Here is a 12,864-nt window from a genome sequence, read left to right as displayed (position 1 = left end):
AAATGACTTGGGTGAGGCTCTACAGCTGACAGTGACAGAGCTGAGGCTCAACCTGAAGCTGGCCTGAAAGTCATTGCTAAAAGCTAACGAAGAGACACAAACCTGAGCATGTTTGAGAACAGTGGGAGGAGACCTTGCCCTTTGGTTACAGATTTTGAATGGTAGCTCATCTACATTGTGCAAACACGTTTTAAAGCTTCTTTCTTTTATAACTTTTTAAGTATGTATGTCCGTGTGTGAGAGACAGAGGAGGATGCAGGGAGGGAGGGAGGAAGAGGAAGGGGACGGGGGAGAGGGGGGAGGAGAGCAAGAGAGCAAGAGAAAGCACTAACGAACTAGCGCAAGAGCGAGGGAGAGAGAGAGAGGGAGAGAGAGAGGGAGAGAGAGAGGGAGAGAGAGGGAGAGAGAGAGGAGAGACTGCATGTGAATGCAGGTATTTGTGGAGGCTGGAAGAGTGTATAGAATCCCCTGGAGCTGGAGTTACAGTGATTGTGAGTTGTGGGACCTGGATGATTGAAACTGAACTTTATTCTCTGTAAGAGAATTGCCCACTTTTAACCACTAATCTATCTCTCCTGCCCACAATCACATTTCAAAGGGAAAACAAAGCTCCTGGTGGTTTTTTCTAGGAAAAAAACTAGAATGTATCCCTCCCTGCCTCATCTTCAGAGTCATTGAGAACTTGTAACATTTTCTGACTTTAGAAAAACCGTTGGAAAATTCCATTGTGTGAAGATTCATGACTTAACAATTAGCTCTTTTGCATCCTGTATGTATCCTTTCAATCCTGACAATTCCTTGACTTTACTTTATAGTAGAGGTACAGTGGACCTTTCCCACAGAAAGCTGACAGCCTAGTAAACCTTCACAGAGGTTGTGTGTGTGTATCTCTGTGTTGTGTGTGTGTGTTTGTGCGTTGTGTGTGTGTTTGTGTGTGTGTGTCTGTGTGTGTCTGTCTGTGTATGCGAGTAAACACACACATACTACTCTTTTATACTTATTATACTTTATGAATTTCATGCTAAGATTTCTGGAGAACAAGTGAGAGTTTCACATCTCCCAGTGGCAGGACCCACCCCACACAGCTATCTAAGATAGCTGTGTCTTCCTAAGAAACCTATGTGTTCTGACTTCTTTAGAGTGTAAGGCGGAGGAAATATCTGGTAAAGCGTTCATTCTCTACCCTGTGTGTATCACACAGAATGGCAGGTAATAGTCAGAGATGGCTTCAGGATCCTTGAAATGTAGCTAATCCTGAGATACAATTTAAGCATGAAATGCACACTATATTTTAGAGTTTTATATGAATAGGTGGAAAATATCTTTAATCTCCTTTATACCAAACACATGACAAATGAATGTTTGGCTACATTAAGTATAAGCTACCACTGACATTAAATTTGCCTGCTTCCTTTCACTTTGCAATATGGCAGTACATTTGAACTGTTTGCCTCACCAACCACCCGTGCTTTTCTTTCTGGCCACACCAGGCTCATCCGAACAGTCCTGGAGCAAGGGGACAGCAATAGGCCTATGTGTGACTTCCGCTCTGCAGCCTGTAATGTTTGATTGTGGAGTGGGAAAAATTGAAAATTTGTCTATAAGAATTTTGAAAGTGTTCCATACTTTGAAATGATGGGACTCTCTCACAGCACATTTGCACATGGCATTTTCTTCATCTTACCAATATACAAAAAAAAAAAAGTCCACAACAACAAACAAACAGAAACATGAAAACTTCCAAGAGGGCAGGAGAGATAGCTCAATGGTTAAGACCATTGGAAGGTTTCCAGAGGATCCAGGTTGGATTCCCAGCACTTACCTGGTAACTCACAACCATTGTTGTGCCCTCTAACCTCCATGGGCACTGCCCTCATGTGCACACACCCACACAGAAGCCCACACCACAAATACAGAGGCTTAAAATTAATTGGGCTGGAGAGGTGGCTCAATGGTTAAGAGCACTGACCACTCTTTCAGAGGTCCTGAGTTCAGTTTCCAGCAACCAGATGGTGTCACACAATCATCTGTAATGGGATCCGATGCTCTCTTCTAGTGTGTCTGAAGACAGCTACAGTGTATTCACATACATAAAAATAATAATAAGTGAAATGAAATCTTTATGAAACATATTTTGGAAACTGCAAGCCTCTGCAGCTTCTGGACTGACCGCTTAGCAAAGCTTGTGAACACCCTTGCAGGCCTCAGGAGACAAGGTAGCAGCCTGGGGCTGGCCTCTGAATCTCTGTGAGACAGAGGCTCTCCATCTATTAGGAACCCAGAGAGTACAGAGGGGCTCCTACCATTACCTGTTTAAGTGTGATTAGTCTCAGCTAGCCTACACCAGAGGCAGACTGAGATGCCCCAGGCAGCAGGAAGGTTCCTAAGAGTGGGAAGCAGTCAAAAGGTTAAGAGAACCCAGTGATCAAACTTATCCTGCCAATCTGAACCCCTAGGCTGAATTGAAAGGCCCATTTTATATGTGTATAATATATATGCTTTTATTTATTCTATTTTCAGATCTGGTTGTTGAAGTTTATTATAGAGAATTTGGAAAGCACACAAAGTCAGTAAATGAATTCTCATTCACCTATTTATATATTTTATAATACATATTATTATAAATTTTACATATGTTATATAAATTATTTACATACAAATTGTTGTATATAAATTATATATGTAGCATATAGTACAGGTGGCATTTGTTTATTTGTGTGTGTAATGCTGGGGGTCAGACATGGCCTTGTGTGTGCTAGGACAGCACTTCACCATGGGTTCCACCCCTAACCCCGTCACCCTGGAGAACTGAACACTGAGATAGGTGGACAGACCAAGTAACAAGAAGGCAGGAGACCCCACCCAAGCAGGGCTATGCTTTTGTAGGGTTTTCGTTTTGTTCTTTCTGGAACCTGCTTCCCTTCCCAACTTCAGCAGTATCTACATATACAACTTAGGATCCGTCCCCAGCTGTCCTGAGCTTGTAAAAGTACCAGCCACTCTCACCTGTCGGATTGACTGACTGACTGTCCCACCCAGAGCCCTCCCTGTGACCAGTGCCTTAGCCTACATGACTGGGGAGTTAGATTAGAGACACCCGTCTTGGGCAGGTTCTCCTGAGCCCTGTGTCCATGGTTCCTGCCTGAGCTAGCCTCTTCCTTGATGTGAACAAGCTCCATCACTTCTGTACTTCTTCCCATTGCATGGACAGAAGCAGCGACTCTGACACATTCAGTGCCTATTCCTTCAAAAGCGTGGTACCTGGTTCTTTACTCACAAGTGAGTGAAAGAAACCAGTGAGAATCAGCCCAGATACTAGATCGTCTCGACATCATCACGTACCAATGCTAGGTACTTGCTTCAATGTCTGTCTTTAGAGAATACAGTATTTTAAATTTTAACTGTGGGAGAAAGTGGGTACTTCTGATCTGCTGAATTGGATCCCAGCAGTGCACTGTAACTCAACATAATGGCAGTCTTTTCACACAGTTTATATCTAGTACTATTTTTCAATCACTCTTCTTGTTTTGATACTTTCTTCAGTTCCATTTCTGGTGCATTTTTCCTGACCTTTCCTTTGTCTGGCAAAATGACATTTTGTTGTTGTTGTTGTTGTTGTTGTTGTTGCTGCTGCTGCTGTTGTTGTTGTTGTTGTTCCTGGGGTATTTTTGGTTAATGGTTGATTTACTCAAACTTCCTACATTCTTCAGGTGGCTTATTTAAGAAATAAAAGTCATTTTGACTCACCGGATCTATCCAGTAGCAAAACCTGACTGAGGGAAACCATTGGTTTTTTTGTTTGTTTGTTTGTTTTGGTTTTGTTTTGTTTTTTACGCTTTCAGAAATAGCAAAGATAAATGAGGGCCATTTCCGCCAGTGATTTCCTGCTGCAGCGGGATGCTGTGGCTGCTGCGATGGAATGTTGGTGAATACATATATTTGTGACTAGAATTGCTCATGTTAAATAAAAATATAGTAGTAGAAGAAATGATGAGTCAGGACAGCTTTGCTTTTTGCTCAGGACTGTTAGAGAAGCGACAGCCAACAGTGTAACATCTTACTTGGGAGCCTCGGGAGGTCTCTAAATTCTTCCTGGAGCAGTTCTGTATAAATATAGGATAAACTGTCAAGCTGATATTTAAGCTAGTCTAGTAACATCTTGACACAAGGCTATTTAATGAATGGCACTAACAGTTTTGCAAATTGATTAAGAAGTAATTTTACTTCCTCCTTGATAAAGATGTCCGTGAGGCTCTCCTTGATCTACTGCTAACTGTTTAGCCTCATACCATGTGGTTTAATCTGTAACTTAATTTTTAAATGTAAATCATTTTGACTGCTCTATTATAAGTGGCCAATGTGCAGCTTAGTCTTCATGAAGTCCCCCAGCAACTGTGGATCCTGTTTTCCTAACTGGGCTGCCTTTTCTGGCCTCATTGGGAGAGGATGTGTCTAGTCCTGCAGTGACTGGATGTGCCAGGGTGGGTTGATACCCAGGGTGGGCCTCCGCTCTCTCAGAAGGGAAGGGGTGGAGGAGGGGAGAGGGCCTGTGTGAGGGGGAATGGGAAGTCGATGGGGGCTGCAATCTGGATGCAAAGTGAATAAATTAATTAATTAATGGAAAAGCAGAAAACAAAAAAACTTTCTTTTCAACCATAACAAAAAAAAAAACCTAATAAGTGACCAAAACCTCCCATATCTTTGGGCATTCCTCCAGCTTATAAAATCACTGGAATGCCATGGTTCATAAACTCACCGGACTAAGATGTTCATAAAACCACACAGACATCATGGCGAGCACGTTCCCCAAGTGGAAAATCCTTTTGCTCTATAAATTCCAACAGTTTTTAATTTTTGAGTTTGTGAATATAAGTAATGTCGAGAATCTCGATTATATTTCTATGTGCAAATACTTAATAGCTATTGAATTCTATGTGTGAAGATAAAAACACCTTGTGGGTGCTACCTCGAAGTTCCCTACTTCTCTGTTTAGCAGTATAACTCGGAGGTTCTCAGGGGTCTCTGGAGTCCGGGGACCACAGAGCTGGCCTGAGGGTCTTGGAAACACAGAGGGACTGCCTGCCTCAGTGCTCCAGCTTGTCTAGACATCTGCCAAGGGAGACATTGTCCGCAAAGAGGGAAACAGGGGTTTCGTTATCGTGCCTTGGCAAGGAAGGGATGTGTTAGCAAGAACAGAAGAAGAGAGCTTGACTCACAAAATCTAGGTGCTGCCTAGGGTTTTACAATTATCATTGTTCCCCAAAGAGGAAGGCAGGCCTGGCTTTGAAATGTGGTTACTCCAACCACTATTTAAATCTCACTTGTTCCACAACAAAACAAACACTCCCTTGTCAACAAGAGCACACTATGCCCTCAGTTCAAACTCAAATCACGGTTCTCATGGTTGCACAGCTGTATAAACATGCCAAAAAAAATCATGAACTGTTCACCTGGAGTGGGTATGATCTGCAGGTGTGAATGATACGTTAACACGAGGGTTCAGAGGAAAAACAGAATCAAATTTCAGAGCGGTGGAGTTTTATCACAAGTGCTTCAAGAAAACCAATCTCACAGACCATTGTGCTTTTAATTATTCTGTTTTCAAAACTAGCTGTTTAAGTTTATTGTAGGGAATTTTAAAAGCACAAAAAAAAAAAAATCAGTAAGTGACTTCTCCTTATCTGTGTCCAGCTTCCCTGCTTGTGAGCGCCTCCTCCCCCCACTCATCTGTTTGAAAGAGAATCCCAATGTCCGCAAATCTCTAATAAGTATATTTAAGAGACAGGGTTCTTTTAAATATAATTGTAACTTCAAATTTGAAAATATCATCATCACAGGATTACTCATTGAAAAGGCCCCTGATATCATTTTATTCATATTTTTTACATAATTGCATGTTCAAATAAAGAACTGTACATATTCCATGATCTTTATGTCACTAGATTCTTGAAGACTCTGTTGTGATTTTTTTTCCCTGCACTTTACTGACATACAGAGGCCATAAGACCATTTTAATAACACAGCAGACCTTAAGCAGCGGATATGGAGTTTAATGCTAATACCCTCAGAGAATGGTCATAGTTAGCAGAACTCTCATGTATGTTTGAAAAGTTACTAGTAGTGTAGCACTGAAGCACCTGAAGTCTGGTGTAGCCAAGCCGCACACACCAATATGAGGTACCCACGGGCAGAAGGCTTTGTTCTAGGGGTGCTTAGCTTGAATGAAACAGAAATCAAACTTATACCAGGTACTGCTTTTTTAGAAGACTGCTTGTGAGTGGTGGCCAACCATGTCACTACTTGATAACATGGGCGATTGACCCCAAAATTTTTATGTAGGATTATTCTTGCCTTCATGTTGATTATCAAAGAATTTGTCAGTAGTTATGACAAATTTGCTTTTTGGAGAAAGTACTCAATTTAAAATGTTTTTAAAAACGTGTTTGAAGCTATACTTAGCCTTCTCTCTTTCCTTTTCAAATATGGCCTATGAGACTGCTTAGCGGGTAAATGTACTTTCTACCCAGTTTGACGGCCTGAGTTCCGTCCCCAAAACCCACAAGTAGAAGGAGAGAGGCAGCTCCTGTAGGTTATCCTCTGATCTCCATACACATTGCCACCACACTAATGTATGCACAAACACAAAATACATAAATACAGGTTTAAAAAATATGCGCTCATTTTTTTTTCAATCTAAACCTAGAATGTAGGCCCATTTGATGGTTATGTCCCTCTTCAAAAGCTGTCTCTCCAAGTGTCAATGTGGAGCATAGACCTGGTAAGAGATTGACATGGAAATTGAATTAATTACTCAGCACGTAGTGAAATCTCAGAGTGAAAGGCAGGGTCTGCTATCCGGGCCCTGTGGCCACCACATACTGCAAACTTCTTCTGTTCAAGAGTTGATTTTCAGTGACCAACACCTAAACTTTAAGAATGTGCTGGACACTTATTCTCTATTCTTCATGCTCAGCTGTAGTGTGACTTTGGGACATGGTGTGTTTAGCCCTGAGACTAAAGCATAGTTACATCTGCTCTCCTTACAAGGGACTGAACTCGAATTGCTGCTTCCTCCCACTACATGGTCGGGAGTACTCAAGCTTATGTGAAGCCCACAGAGTATTTAGTGGACCAAGGCAAAGAAACAGGATTGACTAGGATATTTTATTATTTTGGATGCTTTGGTGGTAAAGTTGATTAAACTTTTTTAGAAATACAATCCAAGCTGACTTTAATAATACAAAATATTCATCCGCACTTAACTTCCAGCATATAGAGAAATAGGTAGGAATGGAAACTACCAAGCAGAGAAGCTTCTGAGCACGGAAATCCCTTCTCTTCCAGTCAGTCTGGCTTCACCCCCTGGGCTGGCCTCAAGACTGGAGCTTCATACTTCTCTCCTTTATTTGGGCAGAGCAGTAGACAGTCCCTGTTTTCTTGGAAACCCTAGGAAGGCTAGCTAAATGGCTACCTATGAGCAGTCGCCGGCAAGGGAGTTGGGTTTTTTCCTTGCAGAACTGAACCTGTGCCTGGAATAAAGATTGGGCTTGGCACCCTTGAAATGCACTGGCTGTGCGGGATGAGGTGGAAGGCCCAGCTCTGTGGGAAAGGATGGAAGGGAAATATGGAAGGCACACTGCACTAATGTCTGCCACACTGCACAATGCCTCTTCAATTCTAAGCAGCTTATGCAAAACCACGTCCTCTGTGTGCATTGAAAGTACAGGAGTATGTTGGTTCAAACACTGCTTCATGCACAGGTAGAAGCCGGGGGGGGGGGGTTGGAGTGTCTTTTTCTATCCCTCTCTGTGTTATTGTCTTGGGACCGGGGCTCTCACTGGACTAGAGGTGGCTAGCAAGTGCTCTGGAGCTACCTGTCTCTGTTCTCCAAAATGAGAACTACAGACACGTGCATCTCTGCCCAGCTTTTTTCATGGATCAGATGTTCGTGCTTGCAGAGCAAGAGCTCTGACTCTGCGTCATCGCCAGCCCCCAAATTACATTTTCTTCTGCCTCTTTAAATCGGCTGCATTGACAGCTATCGTTGGTATCTCTTTGCTTTGCTGTGGCTGCTCCTTCAAACTGAGTGGCCTGGATTCTTATGAGGTATCTGCAGGTGCTGTGGTCTGGGAGGGTCAGTTCCATTTTTACATCTTACCTCTTTTGTCAGGAGAACCAAAGTGCAGGTAGCACTTGCTTCTTTAGATTTAGGGCATCCAATGGCTACCACATCCGTAATCTGCATCGAAAATCTTTTCTGCTGTGCTCTATTTTCTGTAGAACCAGAAGGTCGGCTTCTTAGGCTGGGTAGGCCATTTTACAGTGCGGGTTTCATGGAACCCTGACAAAATGCTCATGGGCGTCCTTGGCTCTTTCCTTGTCATGGGTAACCTCCCGTGTGCCTCTCAGCATTTTCGTTGGTGTCTTGCAGAAGTTGGGACCATTCCCTTCTCTTTCTTAGCTGCCAAAGGTCAACTGCCTTTGCAAGATTGCCTGAACTATGACTTGACTTTAATTTGTTGATGTTAGCTGCTCCAAAAGGATAGGTTTTCATAATCTAGTCCCTCTTCTAACATTTTAAAGTTACCTTGTATTTAACCATGTGTCAGAATTTGGATGTGAGAATGATTAGAGTTCATCAAAATTTTAAATTCTGTTCATCAAAATGCCATTAAGAAAATGAAAAAGGATGTGGTAGACTGGTTACAATATGCCTCCAAGAACTTAGTTAATAAAATCTGTGAGTTATAACATTGTCTCATTACTCAGTGGCAGCTAAGCAAGGGCCTGGAGTTTATTAACAGTAAAAGCAGAGTGGTGAAAATATCAGAGCTCTGCTTTATACCAACACTGTGCTTTGTAGAAAATTATAAAATATAAAATATTAGCCAAAAAATTAGCCAAAGGTGAACAAGTATGCACCCAAAGAGGCCTGTGATGAACTCACAGAAAGGTAGATATCAGCATCAATAGACATTTGAGCATCAGAACCACCAAAAAAAAAATGCTCTTTTTCACCTCCAAAATTCATTCAGAAATACTAGCATGAAATACTAGCAATCATTGATTGATAGATACTAGCAATCATTGATAAATACTAACAATCATTGATAAACAGTAGAAATCATTGATAGATACTAGCCATCAGTGATAGATAATAGCAAGGGTATGCATAGGTTAGCCAGGTCTGTTGTACATTCCTGTTGGGAATAGAAGAGAACACTTGGCCTATGGCTGTTGCATCCTGGAAAGTCGATATATTGTGTGTGTATACATGCATATACATGCACATGTGTGCGTGTGTATATACACGCACTTGCATGTGTGTGCATGCATACATGTGCGCACACACACACACCACTATGTGTGTGTGTGTGTGTGTGTGTGTGTGTGTGTGTGTGTATCTCCTACCCTAAATAATGTACAGGTGTTGTACTCCCCGTGCTTCTCAAAGCAGATGGACACACACTTGTCCATGTCTCTATGGAGATGTTTGTAGCACCTCTTTCATAACAGGTAATCGGCTTATGTTCCTTTACTCATTTAAGATTCCTAACTTCAAATGATTCAGCCTCTGATGGTTTGACTTCGTGGGTATGTAAAGGAGTTTGCATCCAGAAGCTGTCCTTGAGATTTTGTACGTGGACCCTGAGCTGGCCTAGGGGTCTGCAGTGCAAACAGCACCAGCCGGGGGTAGCTAAAGCTCTCGACTTACTGTGTGACCACTCAGGAACAACTCTTCGCTAGTCTGCTAGGTTGCCAGCATTTGCTGGACCCAGAAAGTAAATAAATACCATGAGTTATTCCACCTTGATTGTAAAACAGACTTGGTTGATGATTTTGCCCCAGTATAGGCAAAAGATTCCAAGAACCGTGAGGGCAGACCAGGTTTGGTAGGTTAGGTGCACTAATTGTGTTTCAGATTTTGCCACTTTCCATTTGCAACAGGCTTACTGAGATAGGGTTCCATCATAAATGTGGATTTTCTGTCGGAGGCTAAGTGAGCTGCAGGTGCAACAGCAGAAGTTGTTTTTAAGCTTTACGTTGAGTGGAAGACATAAGAGTGCTGTCGCCTGAAGATGAAAGAAAATGCAAAACTCAAATTTAAGGCAATTATAATTTATAATAGCATTGGCCAGTCGAAATATTAAAGCAGAGATATTCTGATTTTTTAAAGATTTATTTATTTATTTTACATATATGAGTACACTGTAGCTGTCTTGAGACACTAGAAGAGGGCATCGGATCCCCATTACGGATGGTTGTGAGCCACCATGTGGTTGCTGGGAATTGAACTCAGGACCTCTGGAAGAGCAGTCAGTGCTCTTAACCACTGAGCCATCTGTCCAGCCCAATATTCTGATTTTAACTTCGTATGTTTGTCTAGACACAGTAAATTATAGAGTAAATTTTATCTCGGTTCAGTAAAAGACTCAGGACTAAAGAAAATGCCTACTGTTAAGAAATCTTTAAGTAAGTTTAACGTGGTATTATTATTCCATAGGAAACCTTCAGAGAATGCCTTACTTTCTATGTTAGTTTCTATGCCAAACCTTCACTATGCCTTATTTTCTAGTTAGATATAACTTTGTAAAACAATAAAATCTTATATTATAAAATGTTACTAACATATTTTATGTTATAAATTGTAGACATCTAAAGACATCTGTTCTTTTTTTTTTCTTTTTTTCAGAGCTGGGGACCGAACCCAGGGCCTTGTGCTTGCTAGGCAAGCGCTCTACCACTGAGCTAAATCCCCAGCCCCAAGACATCTGTTCTTAAATAGTAAGGCCATGCCTTTTATTAGTAAGTGATAAAAGTCTTTATCAAAAGTAGAGAAATAGTCCATTGAGTTCCATGGCAGAATTTCAGGTGTTTGGCTTCAGTTTAAGGCTAAGAGTAGTGGGTCAAGACTGTAGTCTAGCCGAGTCTCATGTTCCTCGTTCTTTGCTTGCATTTGCTCTAGTTAGCTGAGTGGAATTGTTAGAGCTGGGTATGTGTAGTTGGTTTTAGTGACGATCTTTGGAACTGAATAAACTTGTTAACTAGTATAGGTGTTGGATTTTATTTTTTATAAAAAAGAACTCTAATTACTTCAAAATTAGTCAAGTGACAATATTCACAAACTACCTGTAATTCATTGGAGGATGGGAATGACATTGCTAAATAAACGAACATCTGCATTGTTTCAGCCGAAAAGATTCAAACTCCTACAGAAGTCATAATATTGTTACACATGTACTTTTGTAAACAAAAGCATGCAGATGAGACAATTTATATATTTATATCTATCTTTTGAGACATGACTTTATGTTGTTCTACAATGAGGTTTCATTGGCAAACATGAACTCTGATTTGCTAGCACACAGGTAAGTGAACTCTTCTATAAACACAGCATTTTTTTTTATTAACTTGAGTATTTCTTATATACATTTCGAGTGTTATTCCCTTTCCCGGTTTCCGGGCAAACATCCCCCTCCCCCCTCCCCCCTCCCCTTCCTTATGGGTGTTCCCCTCCCAACCCTCCCCCCATTGCCGCCCTCCCCCCAACAGTCTAGTTCACTGGGGGTTCAGTCTTAGCAGGACCCAGGGCTTCCCCTTCCACTGGTGCTCTTACTAAGATGTTCATTGCTACCTATGGGGTCAGAGTCCAGGGTCAGTCCATGTATAGTCTTTAGGTAGTGGCTTAGTCCCTGGAAGCTCTGGTTGCTTGGCATTGTTGTACATATGGGGTCTCGAGCCCCTTCAAGCTCTTCCAGTTCTTTCTCTGATTCCTTCAACGGGGGTTCTATTCTCAGTTCAGTGGTTTGCTGCTGGCATTCGCCTCTGTATTTGCTGTATTCTGGCTGTGTCTCTCAGGAGCGATCTACATCCGGCTCCTGTCGGTCTGCACTTCTTTGCTTCATCCATCTTGTCTAATTGGGTGGCTGTATATGTATGGGCCACATGTGGGGCAGGCTCTGAATGGGTGTTCCTTCTGTCTCTGTTTTAATCTTTGCCTCTCTCTTCCCTGCCAAGGGTATTCTTGTTCCCCTTTTAAAGAAGGTGTGAAACATTCACATTTTGATCATCTGTCTTGAGTTTCATTTGTTCTAGGCATCTAGGGTAATTCAAGCATTTGGGCTAAGAGCCACTTATCAATGAGTGCATACCATGTATGTCTTTCTGTGATTGGGTTAGCTCACTCAGAATGATATTTTCCAGTTCCGACCATTTGCCTACGAATTTCATAAAGCCGTTGTTTTTGATAGCTGAGTAATATTCCATTGTGTAGATGTACCACATTTTCTGTATCCATTCCTCTGTTGAAGGGCATCTGGGTTCTTTCCAGCTTCTGGCTATTATAAATAAGGCTGCGATGAACATAGTGGAGCATGTGTCTTTTTTATATGTTGGGGCATCTTTTGGGTATATGCCCAAAAGAGGTATAGCTGGATCCTCAGGCAGTTCAATGTCCAATTTTCTGAGGAACCTCCAGACTGATTTCCAGAATGGTTGTACCAGTCTGCAATCCCACCAACAATGGAGGAGTGTTCCTCTTTCTCCGCATCCTCGCCAGCATCTGCTGTCACCTGAGTTTTTGATCTTGGCCATTCTCACTGGTGTGAGGTGAAATCTCAGGGTTGTTTTGATTTGCATTTCCCTTATGACTAAAGATGTTGAACATTTCTTTAGTAAACACAGCATTTTAGAGACTCGTTTTCTCTGTCATTCATGAAAAAGCCCATCAGATGGTCAAACTCCCACAGTCCGCTGATGAGCACTGAGGACCACGTAGATCTGGAGACAGGACTCTAGGGTGCTGTGCCAGGTGTTTCCTGGATTCAAGTTAGGCAAGAAAGCCTGTGGGAGAAAAGGAACTGG

At 41.9% G+C, this 12,864-nt stretch overlaps 1 protein-coding gene across 6 annotated transcripts in view; it reads left to right on the top strand.

Annotated features, from left to right (window-relative positions):
- Positions 1-12,864, top strand: part of Nr3c2 (nuclear receptor subfamily 3, group C, member 2) — a 344,237-nt gene that overhangs the window by 195,537 nt on the left and 135,836 nt on the right. The window lies entirely within an intron of this gene.

Source organism: Rattus norvegicus, chromosome 19 (assembly GCF_036323735.1).
Source record: "Rattus norvegicus strain BN/NHsdMcwi chromosome 19, GRCr8, whole genome shotgun sequence".
NCBI classification, from domain to species: domain Eukaryota; kingdom Metazoa; phylum Chordata; class Mammalia; order Rodentia; family Muridae; genus Rattus; species Rattus norvegicus.
The sequence above is the reverse complement of the archived record's forward strand: the minus strand, read 5'-3'. Positions and strand labels throughout refer to the sequence as shown.